The following is a 19,689-nucleotide window of genomic DNA, read 5'->3' on the forward strand; positions in this document are numbered from 1 at the left end:
ACAGCTTTGAGGGACAGATTTTCCTTTCCATTTATCCCAAGTCAGCCTATTTCAATGCATCAGTCTGGCTCTCTCCTCTGGAGCAGGACAACCCAGTTTGTCTCATTTTATCGTCAAGCGTCGAGAGACACTGTGGAGTCTGGTCTAAGGAAGCCTGGGTTTCCACATAATCTTGGGCCAGTAGTTTAAGTGCTCTGCACCTCATTCTTCACCCACAAAATAAAGACTCCTTCCCTCTCTCTCTCTTTCCCTGGAAATATTTTTCACAGGAAAGAGCACAGGTTTTTGAGTCAGATACAGATTTAAATCACTTAATGGCTGTGTGACTTTGGGCAAGTACTCAACCTCACTGGGCCACAGTTTTCTCATCTTTAAAATATCTTATTTTACAAGGTCCCATTGAGGATCAGATGAGACCTGGAACGTGAGGCACTTAACACAGAGGCTGTGTAAGCCTCTGTAAGTTTACTACATACAGTAGCCATTATCATCTCCCCTTTCCATTCTGTAGCCCTGTCAGTAATGGTAACAACAGCTAATAGTTACTAAGCACGCATGCACTGAGCACTGTGCATGCACTTTTCATCCATTAAGTCATTTAATTCTCACAGCCAGGTAAGTACTGATATAATCCCCGTTCTTCAGATGAGGACGCTGAGGCATGAGATGTCAACTACCTTGCCTGGGTCACACAGCTGGAGACAGGAACCTGGTCAGTGTGACTCCAGAGCCCCTGTTCCTTAATACCAGCACACACCATGCTGCCAGCTATATGGGGGTAGTTCCCCCAAGCAACATCAGCGGTTCCTCAGGCCATGGCCTGCACTGTGTCATCCCAGTGTCCCCCATGGCACCTAGCAGGGAATCTCACCCACCAGGAAGCCTTCAAGCCCCTGTGATAATGGATTAGCATACAAGGCACAAGGGAATCAATTTCCAAAACACCTGTATTGTCAGAAGACCATTTGCCTACTGAACCAAGGTGTGCCTAGTGACACGAAGGGTCTCTGCCACAGGAAGGAAGATGAGTGTGCTGTACCTTGTTTTAGGTTGTTTTGCTGGACTTCTTCCCCCAATAGCAGCAACTAGGAAGAAAAAAACCACACACAAGACATCTGGTAATTTCTTTAAGGAAAATCTTAACAGATTTGTGGGTGTAACTCTACTCAATCTGTTTCATAAATAAACCCCAGGCAATGGCATCAATTAAAAATCTTTGAAAAGATAGTTTTCACATGAGCAACATCCTGAAAGCTACAGTTGCGATGCCCTAATACCTGTACCAACCACCCTGGGTACCCATACACCCTGGGTAGTGTACAGCACTGTGAAAAAGCATGTGGCAGGTGAGTGGCAGTTTAAATTCTCACGACTCTCTGAGGTGATAATGACTATCCCCGTTTGTAGATGAAGAAACTGAGGCTCAGGACATGAACTCGTCTGCTGAGACTCAACACAGCCAGTGAGCACAAGAATCGGGATTCAAACCCAGGTCTGAGGAGCCCCGGGCCTCTCTGGAGTGTAACATTCCACCCGGCTCGACAAGCTGATCAGAGAGAGGACAGTCAGGAAGAGAGGGACAAGGAAGGGGCTCTTTCCATGTGCTGCAACTGACGCTCCTGTCGTCGAGAGGCCAAAAGGCAAGCTGACACCTCTCAGACCACTGCCGGCTTCAGGAGGAAGATCTATCCGTAACGTTCCTCGGGCACCACGGCCGGGGACTAGGGCAGGGGAAGAAGGGTCGCTGAGAGATCGCAGTCACAGGGCCTGACACCCCACTCCAGTCCGTTACGGTCTTAATGATTCACAAGAAACGTGAGCTTCACACCAGGCAGACCTCCAGGAACCTTGACAGACCCAATTACCCGGAGCCCTGACGCAAAAGCCTTCGTCATCAGTCACTCCTCACAATTACAACCCAACTGTACCCTGCCCGCGGGACCGATCCCCATGCCGTAACCGAACCAGCCCTTGGTACCGTCAAACGTCTGCAGACTGTCCCCTGACCGCGGGGCCCAGTGACCTCGGCCCCCGCAGTCGAGCAGGCCAGGGGCGGCACACAGGAGGCCGGGCCCGCTTCTACCCCCGGCACACCTGCCCACCCCTCGTCCTCCCGAGCCACAGGATGCGGCAGCCAGACTCGAGTATACGTCAGCTCTCCAACTGCGCCTCAGGTATCCAGGCGAGGACACGGGAACGATTTTGCCGGGCGGCGGAGCAGAGCCAGGTGAACGGCACAGAGTGGACAGCAGGGCAGCCCATCGTGTGGGCCCTGCACAGAAGAGCCCCGACAGGTGGCACGCAGCAGCAGTCAGCCCCCAACTAACTGCAACAATGACCTCCAGCGGCACTGCTAAGTGCAACTTTTAAAAAGATTTTATTTATTTATTCATGAGAGACACACAGAGAGAGAGAGAGAGAGAGAGAGAGAGAGAGAGAGAGGCAGAGACGCAGGCAGAGGGAGAAGCAGGCTCCATGCAGGGAGCCTGATGTGGGACTCGATCCTGGGTCTCCAGGATCAGGCCCTGGGTTGAAGGTAGTGGTAAACCACTGAGCCACCCAGGGATCTCCCCAGAGGCCAATTTTTGGTCATCGTAACCGACTGAGCAGCAGCACCTGATAGAGCACACTGCTCTTGGAGCCTTTCCTTCACTGGACTACTATGAAACTACTCTCTCCTAAACGTGCCCCTCCTTCACTGGTGCCACTCCCCGTCTCCTCTGCCACTGGCCCCCATCGCCCCAGCCAGCCCAGTGCCCACACTTAGTCCCAGGCCTCTCTGCGTCCATCCTCTTCATGCTCGCATCTGATTCCACAGATTTACATGCCATCCACATGCTGATGACTCCCGAATGTGTATCTCCACCCCGGGACTGCAGGCTTTTACACTCGGCTGCCCACAGCTAGGGTGTCTAACGGGTGTCCCCTGTCACCAGCCGAGCTCCCACATTCCCCGAGTAAAGGGCGTCTGCAGTGAATGGACATGCCACCTTGGGCGCTCACACTAGGGGATCTGGGACTCCCACCTCACCAAGGGTTAAAGCCCAAATCTTTACAATAGTTTACAAGTCCTTCCTGGACTTATTCCTGCTCACTCCTCCCCAGTTATCTCTCTGATTTCTTTTCCAGATACTCGTCCCCACCGCCACGCACCCCCAGCCCCTCTAAGCCAGCCTCGCTTATGCTCTCATCATTCTTGCTACTTAGAACAACACCACCCCACATCAAGGTCCCGCAGGCTCACTCCCTCAGAAATTTGTTCAAGCATCTTCTTTCCACTGAGCCCTTTCTCTGATCAGATGATTCTATTTTTTAAATTGCAGCATGCCCCTCAGGGCACTCTCTTTCCCTTCTCCCTGCTTTGTTTTTCTTCATAAAAGCCAACCACGTGATAAGTACTATATTCCTCTATTTCATTACTCCCTATAATCCCCAACTAGAATGTAAGCTCCAGGGAGGCAGAAAGGTTTATTTGTCTTGTTCAACGATGTATCTCCAACACCCAGATCAGTACATGCAACATAGCAGGCATTCTTCATGGAAAAAATGCTTCAATATATAATCATCCATGCACAGCTTGTGAAGGGTAGCAGAATATGCCACCCCAAAATATGCTACTTTATTTTTTAAAGATTTTATTTATTTACTCATGAGAGACACAGAGAAAGAGGCAGAGACACAGGCAGAGGGAGAAGCAGGCTCCCTGCAAGGAGCCCAAATGCAGGATTTGATTCCAGGACCTCGAGATCATGACCTGAGGTGAAGGCAGAAACTCAACCATTAAGCCATCCAGGTGCCCCTAAAATATGCTACTTTAGAGTAAGTATTATTTTTGAACTGAAGACTACAGGGGGGAAAAAAACTCTCCACTTTCCCCTATTTGCCTAAAAGCAGGACCTATATTGATAAAGGTATCTCCCCATCCCCACTCTACCAGGAAGAGCGGAAGTTAATTACCAGAGACACTGGACCCTTATCAGCACAGAGAAAGCAAAAAGGGAAGCTATGTATCAACCTTTGCTAAAATTAATCCTTACCTACCATTAGTTCCCTCGTGTATTTGCCACCCTGGAAAGCTCAAAGACCTTTTATCTCACGGCTGCTCTAAATACGTATTCTTCTTTGATTAAGATAGTACCCCAAGTTCTCAGCACCTCTTTCAGTTATTCATCTGGAGGGATCCCATATGTGTGCATAATGTACAGGTTAACAAACTTTCCTTTTTCTCTGGTTAATCTGTCTTTCGTCAGTCTGACACATAGGGCCCCAGTCAGTGATCCTACAAGGGGAGCAGAAAAGTTTCCCACACCCCCGTGTCTGCACACATCAGAGAGTGCACTGTGAGAGAGATGAAAAAATGCCTATCACAGACAGATGCTAACTTTTTTTCCTCTCATCTAAAAACAGGAGTCACTTTGGGATTCAAGGAGAATTAAATATTGTGGTATCCCAATTAGACTTCACAGACCCAAATAATGAAAAAGAAATAAAGTATCTTTAAATAATATTTTTTAAAATCACATTTTAAAAGTACCTGAAGTGTGGATCAGTGTGTTGTTGTCGTATGTAGATTGACTTTTTTTTTTTTTTTAGGATTTATTTATTTATTCATGAGAGACACAGAGAGAGAGAGAGAGTGACAGAGACATAGACAGAGGGAGAAGCAGGATCCTTGCAGAGAGCTGGACGCGGGACTCAATCTCAGAATCACAACCTGGGCCAAAGGCAGGTGCTCAACCGCTGAGCCAACCAGGTGTCCCTGTAGACTGACTTTTAACATGTATGACATCATACACTCAATTTTTTTTTAAGTAGGTTCCACCTAATGCTTCAACTCACAACCCTAAAATCAAGACCTGAGCTGAGATCAAGAGTCAGACACTCAAACAACTGAACCACCCAGATATACCCTACTCACATTTTTTTAAGTAAAGTTGGGGAACTAGGATTCCTATAGTAATCTTGAAACTGTCTTTACACACCAACAGCCCACAATGCTATTAATCTGTAACAGGTTATACTGTCTGATTTTTCTTTTCTTTCTTTTTGTTTTTCTTTTTTCTTTTTTTTCTTTTTGTTTTTCAAACTTGAAATCTGTCTTTCACACATAATGATTCACTAATGGTAAATGATGGTCACCAAGTAAGTGTCAAAGCTCAAACACTACCATGAAAGAGCCTGGGTCTGAGTCACAGGTCCACCAACTTAACTACCTAGAACTTTACTGACATACTTGACTTTCCTATCTTTGGTTTCCTCACCTGTAGAATGGATGAGTTAGACATCTAGTAAGATTTCTATGAGGATGAATAAAACGCTCCACACTCGTACTCAGCACAGAGCTTGGCAACACATAACAACTATTTTTATGATTATTCTTAATCTTCATCTGAAGACTTTTGCCCTCAAAGACATTATGGATCCCAAACTGAAGTCCTATTAGCTACAGTAAACTATTCCCCTCTTCGGTTTATGCCTAACAAAAGCGCATCCAAAAAAAAAAAAAAATGCACCCATTTCACAATAAACAAATCAAATCACCTTAAATATCCTAATAAGATATATGAATGTGGGTTTTAATGACAAAATTCTTAAGGGGGTAAGAACTGGCCAATGGGTAAATGAACCAGTTCCCAAATAACAAAGAGGAAATATGTTATCTTTAAAATAATGCTTTAAAAGTGTCTGAATTGGGGATCCACGGGTGGCTCAGCGGTTTAGTGCCTGCCTTTGGCCCAGAGCGTGATTTTGGAGTCCCGGGATCAGGTCCCATGTCGGGCTCCCTACATGGAGCCTGCTTCTCCCTCTGCCTGTGTCTCTGCCTCTCTCTCTGTGTCTCTCATGAATAAATAAATAAAATCTTTAAAAAATAAAAATAAAAGTATCTGAATAAAGATTGGTTATTTTCATATACAGAAAATAAGGTAGAGAACGGGAAAGAAAAGAAGAATAATAAGAAAAATATATTTGCAAAAAAAAAAGAAAAAAAAAGAAAAATATATTTGCAAATGACATATCTACTAAGGGGTTAATATCCAAAATATATAAAGAACTTATACAGCTCAACACCCAAAAAATGAATAACCCAATTTAAAAATAGGCATAATGACCCAAATGGACATTTTTCCAAAGAAGACATCCAGATGGCCAACAGACACATGAAAAGAAGCTCAACATCACTCATCATCAGGGAAATGCAAATAACCACAATGACATATCACCTCACACCTGTCAGAATGGCCCAAATAAAAAACACAAAAAATAACAAGTGTTGGCAAGGATATGGAGAAAAAGGAACCCTCAGTGCACTGTTGGTGGGAATGTAAATTTGTGCAGCCCACAGTAGACAACTTAGTATGAATCTCCTCAAAATGTTAAAATCAGAACTACCATATGATCCAATAATTCCAGTACTAGGTATTTACCCAAAGATGATGAAAATACTAATTCAAAAGGATATATGCACCCCTATGTTTATTGCATTATTTACAGTAGCCAAGTTCTATCCATAGATGAATGGATAAAGAGGTGGTATGTATATGCAATGGAATATTAGTCACAAAAAAGAATGAGATCTTGTCATTTGGAGCAACATGGATGGATCTAGAGAATATAATACTAAGTGAAATAAATCAGACAAAGACAAATACCATATGATTTCACTTACATGTGGAATTTGAGAAACAAAACAAAGAATTAAAGAGAAACAAAAGGGGATCCCTGGGTGGCGCAGCGGTTTGGCGCCTGCCTTTGGCCCAGGGCGCAATCCTGGAGACCGGGGATCGAATCCCACGTTGGGCTCCCGGTGCATGGAGCCTGCTTCTCCCTCTGCCTATGTCTCTGCCTCTCTCTCTCTCTCTCTCTCTCTCTCTGTGTGTGTGTGTGACTATCATAAATAAATAAAAATTTAAAAAATTTAAAAAAAAAATAAAGAGAAACAAAAATACAGACTCAAATACAGAGAACAAACTGGTAGTTTCCAAAGAGGAGGTGGCTAGGGGGAGGGGTGAATCAGATATAGGGGATTAAGAGACACTTACTTTGATGAGCACTGAATAATGTACAGAATTGTTAAATCATTTTATTGAACACCTGAACCAATTACAACACTGCCTGTTAATTATATTTCAAATGAAAAAAAAAAAAAAGGAGGGGGGAACACTACCTAGCAAAAGTGTGAATCTGAAAGATTACTTCAGCATTCAAGCCAGAATCCATCTTACTCCGTTTTTAGATCGGGTTATGGTGCAGATAAATCAGGAGGAAGCTAGATATTCCACACTTTTCAATGATTTTTTTGTTTTTTGTTTTTACCAAGAGAGAGTGAGCTAGTGAGGAGGAGGGAAGCAGAGGAGCTAAGGGAGAAGGAGAGAGAGAATCTTAAGCAGGCTCCATACCCAGCATGGAGCCCAACCCCATTCCTCGACCCCACAACCCTGAGATCATGACCTGAGCCCAAACCAAGAGTGGATGCTTAACTGACTGAGCCACCCTAGTGTCCCCGTGTCAAATTTCTGGAAGCTCAAAGTCCAAGGTTAAGTGTCAGCAAGAATGGTTCCCTTCAAAGACTGTGAGAGAGAATCTATTCCATCATGCCATTCTAGCTTCCGGTTGTTTGTTGGCAAAATCTTTGGTATCTGGTGGCTTATAGGTCTCTATATTCATCTTCATGTGGCATTCTGTCTAGGGTCTCTAAATTTTTTAAGTGTTTTTATTTCACAATGCAGGGCTTGAACTCACAACCCCAAGATCAAGAGTCACATGAGCCCTCCACTGAGCCAGACAGGCGCCCCTAGATTTCTTTTTAATCAGGCTACCACTGCATTGGATTAGAGGCCTACTGTACTCCAGGATGACCTCATCTTAATCAGTTTCATCTGCCACGACTCTATCCCCAAAGTCACATTCTGTGGTACTGGGGGCTAGAACTTCAATATGATTTTTTTTTTCGGTAACACAATTCAACCCCTAACAGCTGGCTTTTTCTCACCATTCAAGTCTCAGTCCAAGCATCACCTCCACAGAGGCCTTTCCCAACCACCCCGTTGAAAGCGGCTCTCTCCCAGGCACTAGTCACTCTGTGTCTCTGCGCTATTTTATTTTCTTCATATGCTTACCGCTCCCAGAAATTACCCTACTTGTTCATTTGGTTTGGGTTTGTCTCTCCACGCTAGAATGTAAACCCTATGAAATCAGAGACTCCATCTTATCCACTTGTCTCCAGAGCCTAGAGCCTAGACATGTGGTGGTGGGTCAATCAACATCAGCTGAATAAATGAATACATGCATTAAATAAACATCCCTTGTCCAATCATAAACATAATGCCAGAGAGAGGCACAGCTATGAATGAAAATAAAGTAAGCTAAGAGGATAGACAAAGACATGCTATTTTGAATAGGGTGGTGGGGAAGGCTTCTGAGATGCAACAATGAAGCAAACCAGAGCGGTTTCAAAGACAGTGAGGTTGACAGTGTGGTGGACAGCATGACTGGAGCGAGTTCCAGGCATGACCAAGATTCGAGGAAGTAGAGGGACAGCGAGAGAGGAGGTGTGCCATAAAGGAAGCTCCAAGTGAAGGCATCTGCATTTACTACCTTCTGTCTGGATCTTCAGCTGACAAAGCTCTTTGATATTCCTGGCCAAATAAAGTTTCCCCTTATTCATGAAGTTTTCACAAGAGTCCTGAACCCCTCCCTCTCTGTCTCCTGGGCACTTTGTTTTTACTTCTACTACAGCCCTTCCAGCATTTCTGTGGAACTGTGAGTTTTCCGCCTTACATGCCTCTTGCCCCCTCCAATGAGCTCCTTGATGGCAAGGACCCCAAAATTTACTCTGTAGATGCTGAAGGAAGGGAACTTGTGGCTGGTGCTCCTCCTCCCTGTGGATGCTTCTTCTGCCACACAGACCAAACTTTTCCCATTTAAAAACAAGCCTTTCGGGAGTGACCTCGCACAAAATGCCAGAGTGGGAAGCTCCTTCCTCCATTGAGGAGGAAGGAGTGGCCAGAACCAGCTGTTTGAGAACTCTGGAACCTGGTGGACACTTATGACAAGGAGGGCGTGCCTGGTGAGAGCAGAGGTTGCTGACCTCTGCCAAGTGAGCAGTGTAGGTGAACCAGCTACTGCCCCCATTCCTCAGCCGTGGGGAGGGCAGCTCACATTCCCAGCGTGGCTGGCCGATGCCAGGTGGGCACTGAGGGCCTTGTCTCCTCACAATTTGAGGTTGTGCATTGAAGTTGGAGAGCCTGTGTCCGTCACGGCTGTTACCAAAGGATATGTGACAGGATAGGAACTCCCATGCTGCTACCCAGAGAGCCCAAAATGTTTAGCCACGTGAGATTTACACACTCATGTATTCATCTGCCCAACAAATCCTAAATAGCTTTTATGTGCCAGGCGCTGAGGACACAGGAATAAACAAACCAGACAAAAGCCCGAGTTTACGTTCTCATGGGGAAAGTGCTGGTTCACTGGAGCGCGGGGAGGGCAGAAGTAGGCAGGGGGGTAGTGTTCTTATCTTGAGTCACTCCAGGCCCCTCCCCTCTGATTGGGCACAATATCACTAACTCACATTTTATTCAGGCCAGGTCTCCTGCCCTAATGGTAAAAACCATGCAAGTTAATTCCTTAGGTCTCTGGTTGCTTCTCATCACCCTAACACCCAGGCCAGAGACTCAGAAGCTTATGACTCAAAGTCTCTCGGTCATGTCCAGAGACAATCATATATTATCTACAATAGTAAAGATGATATTTTGTTTCTTTGTTTAATTAGAGCTGTGTACCTAGATTTTTTGTTTCCTTTTTCTTAAAAAGGATCTCCATCTTCCTGGGATGATTTAACTAGATTCTTGCCTGAGGGAGAAGCCAAAATCACTGTCCTCTAAAAGCTGACTTCCTGATGTGCATCTTGGTCTCAACAAGTCATTCAAACCCTCTGAATGTCAGTTTTTCCTGGTCTGGTAAGTGGGGATAGTAACACACACCTTACAGGGCCATGGAGAGACTTCAATGAGTCAAGGACATGAAAATAAATGCTTTGTATCTGGCACATAAAAAACACTCAATATACACTATTGAAAAACAAAAGGGGTGCTGGGGTGGCACAGTCAGTTAAGCTTCCAACTCTTGGTTTTGGCTCAGGTCGTGATCTCTTGGTCATGGGATTGAACCCCCCACATCAGATTCCATGCTCAGTGTAGAGTCTGCTTGTGATTCTCTCTCCCTCTCTCCCTCTGCCCTTCCAACTTGTGTTCTCTCCCAATCTCTCTCTGAAAAAAAAAAAATCTCTATAAAAAAAAGAAAAACAAATCTTCCCAACACGCCTTTCAGCCAATCATTTTATCAAAAGAGTATGATTACCTATGAAATCATACAACCCCACAAACAAATATTTCATTATCACAGCACACCAAGCAACAAAGCAGATTTGGAGGGCAGGGGAAGCATGTTCCACTTTATAGTAAGGGTCAGAGTTGGCTGCTAGATTTGGCTTCTCCAAGAGCCCAGAGCCCTGCCTACCAACATGAAATGCATCTTCATACAGAAATTCCTAGGGAGACTCATCTTCCACCATCACCCCACCCCAACTCCCCATTTTCCATTAAAGCTGACTGAGCCAAGGCAAGCAAAGGCTTCTGGTCAGGGCCCCAGTTTTCATCCTAAGAGCATTCCCTCCACATCTTGGTTTTCTTCTCTTCATTTGCATCAGGAACAGTTGGGTATTGCTTTCACAGCATGAGATTCTCTCTCCTTGATAATCCCTCTCCCCAGCAGCTAGAAGCCTGCATTCACGAGTAGCATGATGCTACACCTGGAAGCAGACCACTTTGGGTGAGAAATCAAGTAAGGGCTACTAAACAACTCAAAAGTCATTTGATGGACCTATTATGCTATAAGAAATAAGTCAGACAGAGAAAGACTCAGTGTGTTCTCATTTACATGGGGAAATTTTATTTTTATTTTTTAAAATTATTTTATTTATTTATTCATGATAGACACAGAGAGAGAGAGAAGCAGAGACACAGGCAGAGGGAGGAGCAGGCTCCATACAGGGAGTCCGATGTGGGACTCGATCCTGGGACTCCAGGATCACGCCCTGGGCGGAAGGCAGGTGCTCAAACCGTTGAGCCACCCAGGCTGCCCCTACATGGGGAAATTTTAAAAAGCTGAAGTCATAGGAAAAGAGAGTTAGAATGGTAGTTGCCGGAGGCTGGGGAGTTGGGGAGAGGTTGGTCAAAGGGTACAAACCTCCAGCTGTAAGAGGAGTAAGTTCTGGGGATCTAAGGTTCAACATGTCAACATGGTGACTGTATCTAACAGTAATATATGCTTGAAAGTTGTTGAAGGTAGATCTTAAATGTTAACACCACACAAACACAAAAGTAATCGTGGGGATGGAGGGGATAAAGCATTAACTAACCTTATTTTGGTAATCATTCTGCAATATATGCACTTATCAAATCATCCCACCGTACAGCTTAAATTTACATGTTATATGTCAATAATATCTCAATAAATCTGGGGAAAAAATAATCTAAGACCCGTGGATTCTCCCCAGGTTCTTGTCCCACTGCATCCTACAAACCTTTTCTCTTTGACTTTTTAAAATAAAGTTCAAGAAACCACTTTCCATGTCACAGCCTAAGAAATGACAACTGCTTGGAGGATTACACCTCCTCCCCACTTGATGACATCTCTGTGAGGACAGGGAGGGGGGGCTTAGTCATCCTTGCATTCCTAGCATCAAACACAGAAACTGGCCCAAGAATAGGCTGTTGAAAAAACATGTTAAGTAAATTCCATTTTTATAGCATCTACTGACGTCTAAAAACTCCAAATTAGAAGTTATAAAATATACGATAGAGATCTTAAGAATACATTAATTACAAAATCAATTATGTGCTACATACTACCTGGGAATTTATGAAAACTAGCACTATCTCAAAATTAAAGAAAACATAATATAAAATATGCTTTGTTATTCACTAGTATGAACACAGACCAAATAATTAATTTTAGCCTTCTCTATTATAGAGTGCCGACAGTATTTTCCCATTTTATTTATTTATTCATGAGACACACACAGAAAGAGGCAGAAACAGAAGCAGAGGGAGAAGCAGGCCTGCTCGCCTGTGGGGAGCCTGATGTGATACTCTATCCCAGGACCCTGGGATCATGACCTGAGCCAAAGGCAGACGCTCAACCACTGAGCCACCCAGGCGCCCCAGTATTTTCTTATTTTAAAGCAGGAAAAATAACAGCTACCTCACTGCATTTCTGCGAAGATTAAATGAGCTAACACATCTATAATACTTAGAACAGGGCCTGGCTGATGGTGACCACTTACAAAATACTAGCTATTACTGCTGCTGTTGTTATCAGGCACTCTCCTGGCTAACACTATTAGAGCAAGTTAAATAGAAGTTCATTTAGTCAATCTGCCCAGGAATGTATGAACAGAAGCAAGACACACATATAATCCATGGCCCTGACAACAAAGTTTGTCCTCAGAGCTTCAGATGTCTTCTAAAAGCCATTACCAGATTCTCTTCATACAAGAATTGCCTATAAATTGCTTACTTCTTAGAATGTAAGCAGAAATTGTACCTTGTACAATGAAGCAGAAATAGATATTTAGCAGACCCTAAATGTATGCCAAAAAGAACTGAATTAGCAGCTTCACTAAAAGGTTCCTAAAAAAAAAAAAGACAGCGGACAGCAATTTTTACCTGCTCTTCAAGCCAGATGATGTTCCTGATTCCATAAGATTTGGGGCAACTTTATCTTATAAGGGCCTGTGAGTTTATGAGAGCTTTAAGTGAAGCTATCTGGGTTAAAAATAATCACCGAGAAACAAAAACTGAGAAACAACTGAGAAACGAAAAGCAGAAGTATGCACAAGATTGCTCCATTTGCACTCTCCCACAGTGGATGTTTTCCTGTTTCTCAGACACCGTCCCTCAGTCTAGCAATTCCAGAACCGGTGTCCTACAGACCACTGGTCCCCAAACAAGGGTTCAATTCAGGTAAGTTTCCCTTCCTGGAAAGCCATGGTGCCCATCAACATATTAGAGATCCTGAGCTTCTTCCAGGAAGAAACCTATTTAGCTTTGCTTCACTTGTTTGAAAACTTAACCACAGACTCCCTTTCCCAAGGCACATTACTAGAAACCAGATTTTGGAAATGCTGACACTCTACAATTAATCATTTCTTTCCACTGAAGAATGATTGTAGGTTCATTCACCTGGTCTGCAAAGTCAACATTTACTTAAAAGCAGATGGAAAAGAATGTGAACCCTATGCATACCCTCCCCCCAGCCCCATTCAATGCACAATTTCACATCCTGGATCAAGTCAAAAAGAAACTATCCTCAGGATCCATCTGAGAAGAACCCATAAATCCTAGAATCCATAAATTCTAGGAACGGCTTATGGGAAGCATGATTTCAGAAGATTTGTAGACAAATAAGAGAAAGGAAGAATATGTAAGAGCAAATCTGTCAACAAAAGGAATTTGATTCTCCTATTGCTCAAGATTTTTATTTATTTATTTGAGAGAGTGTGTGTGAGCAGGAGCAAGGGGAAGGGAGCAGAGAGAGAGAGAGAGAATCTCAAGTAGACTCCTCACTGAGTGCACAGCCTGACTCAGGGCTCAGTCTCTGATAAAGACCTGAGCCAAAATCGAGAATCGGATGCTTAACTGAGTCACCCAGGTGTCCCTTTCCTACTGTTTTTTTAAGTCAAGGAGAAAAATACAGGTAAACTGCAATCTATTTAGAATATGTCCAAAGTCATCAGGAAGAAATCTTCTGATGTCAGTTTAACAGTATCACAGAGAGGAATGTTCAGGGGTTCCTTGTCGAACTATCTGTTCCAATCTCTAGAACAATTATCTCAATTCTATAACTGGAAAAAAATTCCAGAATCCTAAATATCTGTAATATCGGTTTCTTTTTTCCCCTAGCACCTGGTATGTCACAGAAAATTAGAGATTTCCTTTCCTCAGGCCACAATGGTACTCACCCAACTATAATTGCCCAAAAGGCCCCCTTGCTAGCCCTCCTAATGACCAAACATACTACGAAGGCACAGCATCAGCAGAGAGGAAGCTGAAATTTCTGAAGTAACAACAAGAACACAGAATAAAACCATCGTGGGCTATGAAATTCCCTGTGTCCCAAGATTCTAAACTACTCAGAATCTTGAGCCCAACATCCCCTAAGTGGAGCAGGAGAGGTGCTGGGAAGGGGCTGCGTAGCCAAGGTTAGAGGAAAGCCTTATTTCACAGGCTCTGCAGCTGAACAGAAAGTCACATAACACTGCCCATACATTTTGCTCCAGCGCCGTCCAATTGAACTTTTAGTGACAATCCAAACGTTCTCAACAGTGTTCAATACAGTAGCCACTAGCCACATGTGGCCATTCAGCATTTGAAATGTAACTCGTACAATTGAGGAACTAAATTTTTTACTTTAATTCATTTTAACTTAAATAACCACACATGGCCTGAGGCTACCGTATGCAGTAGTACAACTAGCTTATACACTTAATGTACCTATCAACATGAATTCCACAAAAATAGAGATGGTGGGATCCCTGGGTGGCACAGTGGTTTGGCGCTTGCCTTTGGCCCAGGGCGCGATCCTGGAGACCCGGGATCGAGTCCCACATCAGGCTCCCGGTGCATGGAGCCTGCTTCTCCCTCTGCCTATGTCTCTGCCTCTCTCTCTCTCTCTCTCTGTGACTATCATAAATAAATAAAAATTAAAAAAAAAAAATAGAGATGGTCAGGGACCAAGGAAGGTTCTCCGGAGGTTGTGGGAAATGGACTATTTGACTTAACAGAGGAAGCAGGGAAGAATCAAGTCTATTATCTCATGAATCTCTAGTATACTACTGAGATGGCTAAAAGACAAGCATCACTCCCATCTTACTAAATGGAGAACCTGAGATATAGATTCAATTAACTGATATAAACAGTAACTGCTATTTGTGGAATCTCTTCATGTACGTAGGTTTTTATATTCAATCTTTACAACAATCCTCCAAGGTAAACATCACTGTCTTTTATTGGTACAGGAACTGAGGTTCAAGAAGGTTGAATGCTTAGGAAAAACCACATAATAAGTGAAGCCAAGATTTGAACTCAGACCTATTTTTAAAGCCCAAATGAAAGTGCAGAGCTTGAGCACGACTGGATGTTGGCAGATCTCACAACCTATGAGATCACAACCTCAGCCAAAACCAAGAGTCGGATGCTTAACCGACTGAGCCACCCAGGCGCCCCAAGTCAACAAGCATTTTTTGAGCCTCTGTTATATGCACAACAGCACACTGAGTGCTCAGGAGGGGAGAATACAAAGACAAGGAAAGAAAACCATCAATATCACTGAATCTCAGAATTGTGTGGGCTTGTTATTCTTCTCTAACAAAGGGCATGAATTATTCAATTACTCACAGCTAGCTCCTCTTGTATATTATAGCAATCAACTGGCCTAGAATAGAAAATAAGCTAATATTTTTAGCACTTCAAAAACATGTGGAACCAGAACAAACGTGACAAGTGAAAAAAAAAACAGATAAATTAGACTTCACCATAATTAATACATTTAGTGCACCAAAGGACACTATTAATAAAACTAAAAGATAATCCACAGAATGGGAGGAAGTAAACAGCAGATCATGTACCTGACAAGGGACTTGTACCCAAACTGTATTTTTAAAAAACTCCTATAACATAGTAATAAAAAGACAAATTACCTGCACACATTTTTGTGTGGACATGGGTCCATTTCTTTTTGGTCTAGGAGTGGCCTTCTGGATCACATGGTAATGCTAAGTTTAGTATTTTGAGGAAGTGCCAAACTGTTAGCAAAGTGGCTGCACCATTCAGCAATCCCTACAACAGGGTGTGAGGGCTCAGATTTCCCCACAGCCTTACCAATACTTGCCATTGTCTGGCTTTTTACCTTAGCCATTCTTGTCAGTATGAAATAATATCTCATTATGGTCTAATATACATTTTTCCTAATGATCAGTGATGCTGAACATCATTTCATGGGTTCACTGACTATTATATATCTTCTTTGGAGAAATGCCTTTTAGGGGCACCCGGGTGGCTCAGTGGTTGGGCGTCTGCCTTTGGCTCAGGTTGTGATCCGGGGGTCCTAGGATCAAGTCCCACATCAGGCTCCTGCTGAGGAGCCTGCTTTTCCCTCTGCCTATGTCTCTGCCTCTCTCTCTGTGTCTCTCATGAGCAAATAAATAAAGTCTTAAAAAAAAAAGAGAGAAATACCTTTTAGTCACCTTTTAGTTTAGACATACTCATGACAAGTTATATTCAGTTCAAAGGAACATAATGGAGAGAACGAACAAATTTTCCTTTTCTTCTATTTCATTTATCAGTATGATTTCTTCAGGTATCTCAAAATTCAAAGCTATAAATGCCCAGACTCTCTTACAATGTGCCTGGAGGTTGAAGGTGGGGACTGTGGGCTCACCTGTGTCTAAAGCCCAGCTGTCCCACGTGTAGGTGACCTCGAGCAAGTGACTTAATCTGAGCCTCGGTTTCTTGTTTCTACAAAACAGAACTCACCCATACCATAGTGCTGTTTAAATGAGCACGGGATCGAGCATGGGGTAAGTGCTGAACAAATGCTAGCATTACTGTTTTTATTATCAACCCATCATCATCACTATCACAACTCCGGCTCACGCAGGAAGCCTGAAAACACGACAGATACATGTATGTTTTCTACGTACGTTTAGTGCTTCCTTACTACTCTACTCAATTTAATTCAGACTCCCACTGCCTGAGCATCACCAGGGCTCCTTGGAATCCCTACACATTATCTTAGGGCTGAGACTTCGAAATAAGGCCCCCAAATTTTTCATAGGATAGAACAAATGCTGCCCTATCCTCTGACAAAAGCAAGATAACTTCTAAGTCAACAATAGAAAAAAAAATGTTTATATAGGTACGTTCATGTGGTTTGTTTCTAGAAGACCTGAAGAAGAAGAAAATGTCAGCATGTCCTTAGAGACGCCTGGCAAATAGGGGAAGAAAAAAAAAAAACACTAGAAAATTGAAGTCGCCTGCCAGAGGAGCTGGCACAGGGCACGACTACAAGGCCCTGCACCAAAGACTCACCAACACCCACAGAGTAAAGCAACGGGCTGTGGTACAGCACTGGCCGCTTCCTAGGTAAGTGGCTGAAAGCCAACCAAGTTCAAGAAAAAAAAAAAAAAAACCTTTTTTTTTTTTTTTAAGGCTATATGAAAAGAGAAGAGAAACTGCATAGGAGTAAACTCTACTCGGTAAGACAAACATCTGGTTCTCCTTTTCCTTTCTGCCAGGCAGAGACGGTGGAACAAGACCCTGGAAAAAGATCTGTGGTACTGGGTAGACCACACCTCATCACCGGCAGGCAAAGCACCGTGGTGACCTCTGGCCTGCCGGGCCCTGCAGCACCACACCGCCCCCAAGGAACCCAAATCTTGCAGTGTATCCTTCCACCCACACATCTCCGAGAACATCTGGGAAGGGGTCCAGGCGCCTGCACTGGGGAGGGGCACAGGCACGTCAGTCTCCAGACTTGCTGGTCAGCCACAAAAGCCCCAAACTTCAAAATAGTCAAAGGAAGTATGTCATGGAATTCACCTATCATGAGGACCTCTTTCGGCCTCCAAAACCTCATGGCCCCTGTGGGGACTTCTCCTGGGCACTACCTACGTCCTGCTCAGAAAATAGGGAGAAAAACAACTTCCTCACAGAAATGTGGACTGGGGCCAAATGGAGTGCCCCTGAAATCCGAGTGGATAATAATGCCCCTGTGCTGGGTCTGTCCTGAATGCTGCCTCTGTTCTGCTTTTTTCCACAATAAAGGCATAGAACTGGAGAGCTGAGAAGGCCCCTGGGGGCCCAGAGAAATGAAATAACTTACAAAGGTCACAGGGCCTGCAAGTGGCCGAGCTAAGCCTCAATACCCAGCTTTACCCGTAAGAACTGGAAAGTACTGCCCTTCTGTAGTACAACCTACCTGCTCCATTAAAGACTTTGCCCCTGACCTGGGAAGTAAGTGCTCCTGAGGGGAACACGGAGGGAATTAGCAATATGGATTCTGAGCCAATAAAAAGATTCGAACCCAGTTCTGTCCCTTACCAAAGTGTGTGACTTCAGGAAGTTCCTAAACCTCGGTTTCTTCATTCATCATCACCAGCCCTGTCAGAGGATGAATGTATCAATAGAGTTTCTAAAATAGTGTTTGAGGGGCACCTGGGGGGCTCAGTGGGTTAAGCATCTGTCTTCAGCTCAGGTCCTGATCCCAGGGTCCTGGGATGGAGCCCCACGTCGGGCTCCCTGGTCAGCGGGGAGTCTGCTTCTCCCTCTCCCTCTGCTCCTTCCCACCCACTCCCCCTACTCATCTTCTCTCTCTCTAATAAATGAATAAAATCTTCTTTAAATTTTTAGAAAATAAAATAGTGTCTGAAAGGGCGCCTGGGAGGTGCAGTTGGTTAAGCATGTGACTCAATTTTGACTCAGGTCATGACCTCAGTGTCGGGAGATCAAGTCCTGCCTGAGGCTCCACACTCAGTGTGGAGTTTGCTTGAGAGTCTCTTGCTCCCTGTCCTTCTCCCCCTGCTCCTTTCCTCTCTCTCTCTCTCTCTCTCTCTCTCTCTCTTTCAAATAAATAAATAAAACTTTAAAAAACAACACTGTCTGATGTAAATAATTTATAATACATCATCATCATCCTAGAACAGAGGGGAAATGAGAGTGAAAACGTTGGGGGTTACATGAAAAAAGAAAGCGGGTGTGTGGTCATTAAATAAGTAGAACATCGTTTAACTTAAAAAACCATACAGATACACCAAGAGTCATGCTGACAGTGGCTAGTGGGAAAATGAAAGCAAAACAAGAACATGCAATGAAATGTTAGGACAACACAACTCCAGTGATATTAAAGGATCATCCCTGCATATACACATATACTCCAAAAAGAGAGCAAAAGAAAATAAATGAAACACTAACAGCCCAGTCTCTGGGCAGTGGGATTACCACTGACTTTTACTGTCTTCTCTACTTCCCAAGTCTCACGTAGCAGACATGTATTATTACTTCGGAAATCAAAATAACTGTAGGTTTTAAAGATTATTTTTGTTTAATTTTTTTTAAAGTTTATTTTTTTAGTAATCCCTACAGCCCACATAGGGCTCAAACTCAAGATCAAGAGTCACATGCTCTTCCGACTGAGCCAGCCAGGTGTCCTGAAACATTATTTTTAAAGAAGAAACCTGACACCAGGCGGGGTCTGGGTCTCAGTGGCCAAAGGGCTATTCCAAGCAGCTACAACAGGGTAGGTGGAACCCTTGGCGGCGGTGTTGGGGAGGGGAGACCCACAGAGGGAGAGCATGGGTCCCAGCGAGGACCAAGAATTTCCTTCTTTTCAGCATCCGGACAGAAGAAAGGGACCTGCTGGCCCGGGACCGCTGACGGAGCTAGGCCCGGGCCCAGAGGGAACTTGCCGTGGGTCCAACAGGCTGCGTTGACTGTGGCAGCTTTCTCTGGAAAGCTTCCTGGCTGGTCCTCAGCGCCCACTTCTAGCTTGCGTTCTCAGCTCACCCCTTCTGCAGGACTCATTGTGAGGGGCGGACAGACGGCAGACAGAAGAGCAGGACACACAGAAGGG

The 19,689-nt window shown here is 44.1% G+C and overlaps 1 protein-coding gene across 17 annotated transcripts in view; it reads right to left on the reverse strand.

Moving 5' to 3' along the window:
* The window catches only part of TMCC3 (transmembrane and coiled-coil domain family 3), a 254,360-nt gene that overhangs the window by 206,010 nt on the left and 28,661 nt on the right, over positions 1–19,689 (reverse strand). For 4 of the 17 annotated variants that reach the window (XM_072724599.1, XM_072724596.1, XM_072724603.1 and 1 more), the window contains exon 2: positions 1,040–1,085. The exons of 10 other annotated variants lie outside the window; for them this stretch is intronic. The gene's annotated coding sequence lies outside the window, so the exon portion shown is untranslated. Of the gene's footprint in view, positions 1–1,039; positions 1,086–12,728; positions 12,862–19,689 lie in introns of those variants that run through there. 3 more of the 17 variants (XM_072724604.1, XM_072724602.1, XM_072724589.1) reach the window with 3 other exon arrangements.

This window comes from Vulpes vulpes, chromosome 10 (assembly GCF_048418805.1).
Source record: "Vulpes vulpes isolate BD-2025 chromosome 10, VulVul3, whole genome shotgun sequence".
Lineage (NCBI taxonomy): Eukaryota > Metazoa > Chordata > Mammalia > Carnivora > Canidae > Vulpes > Vulpes vulpes.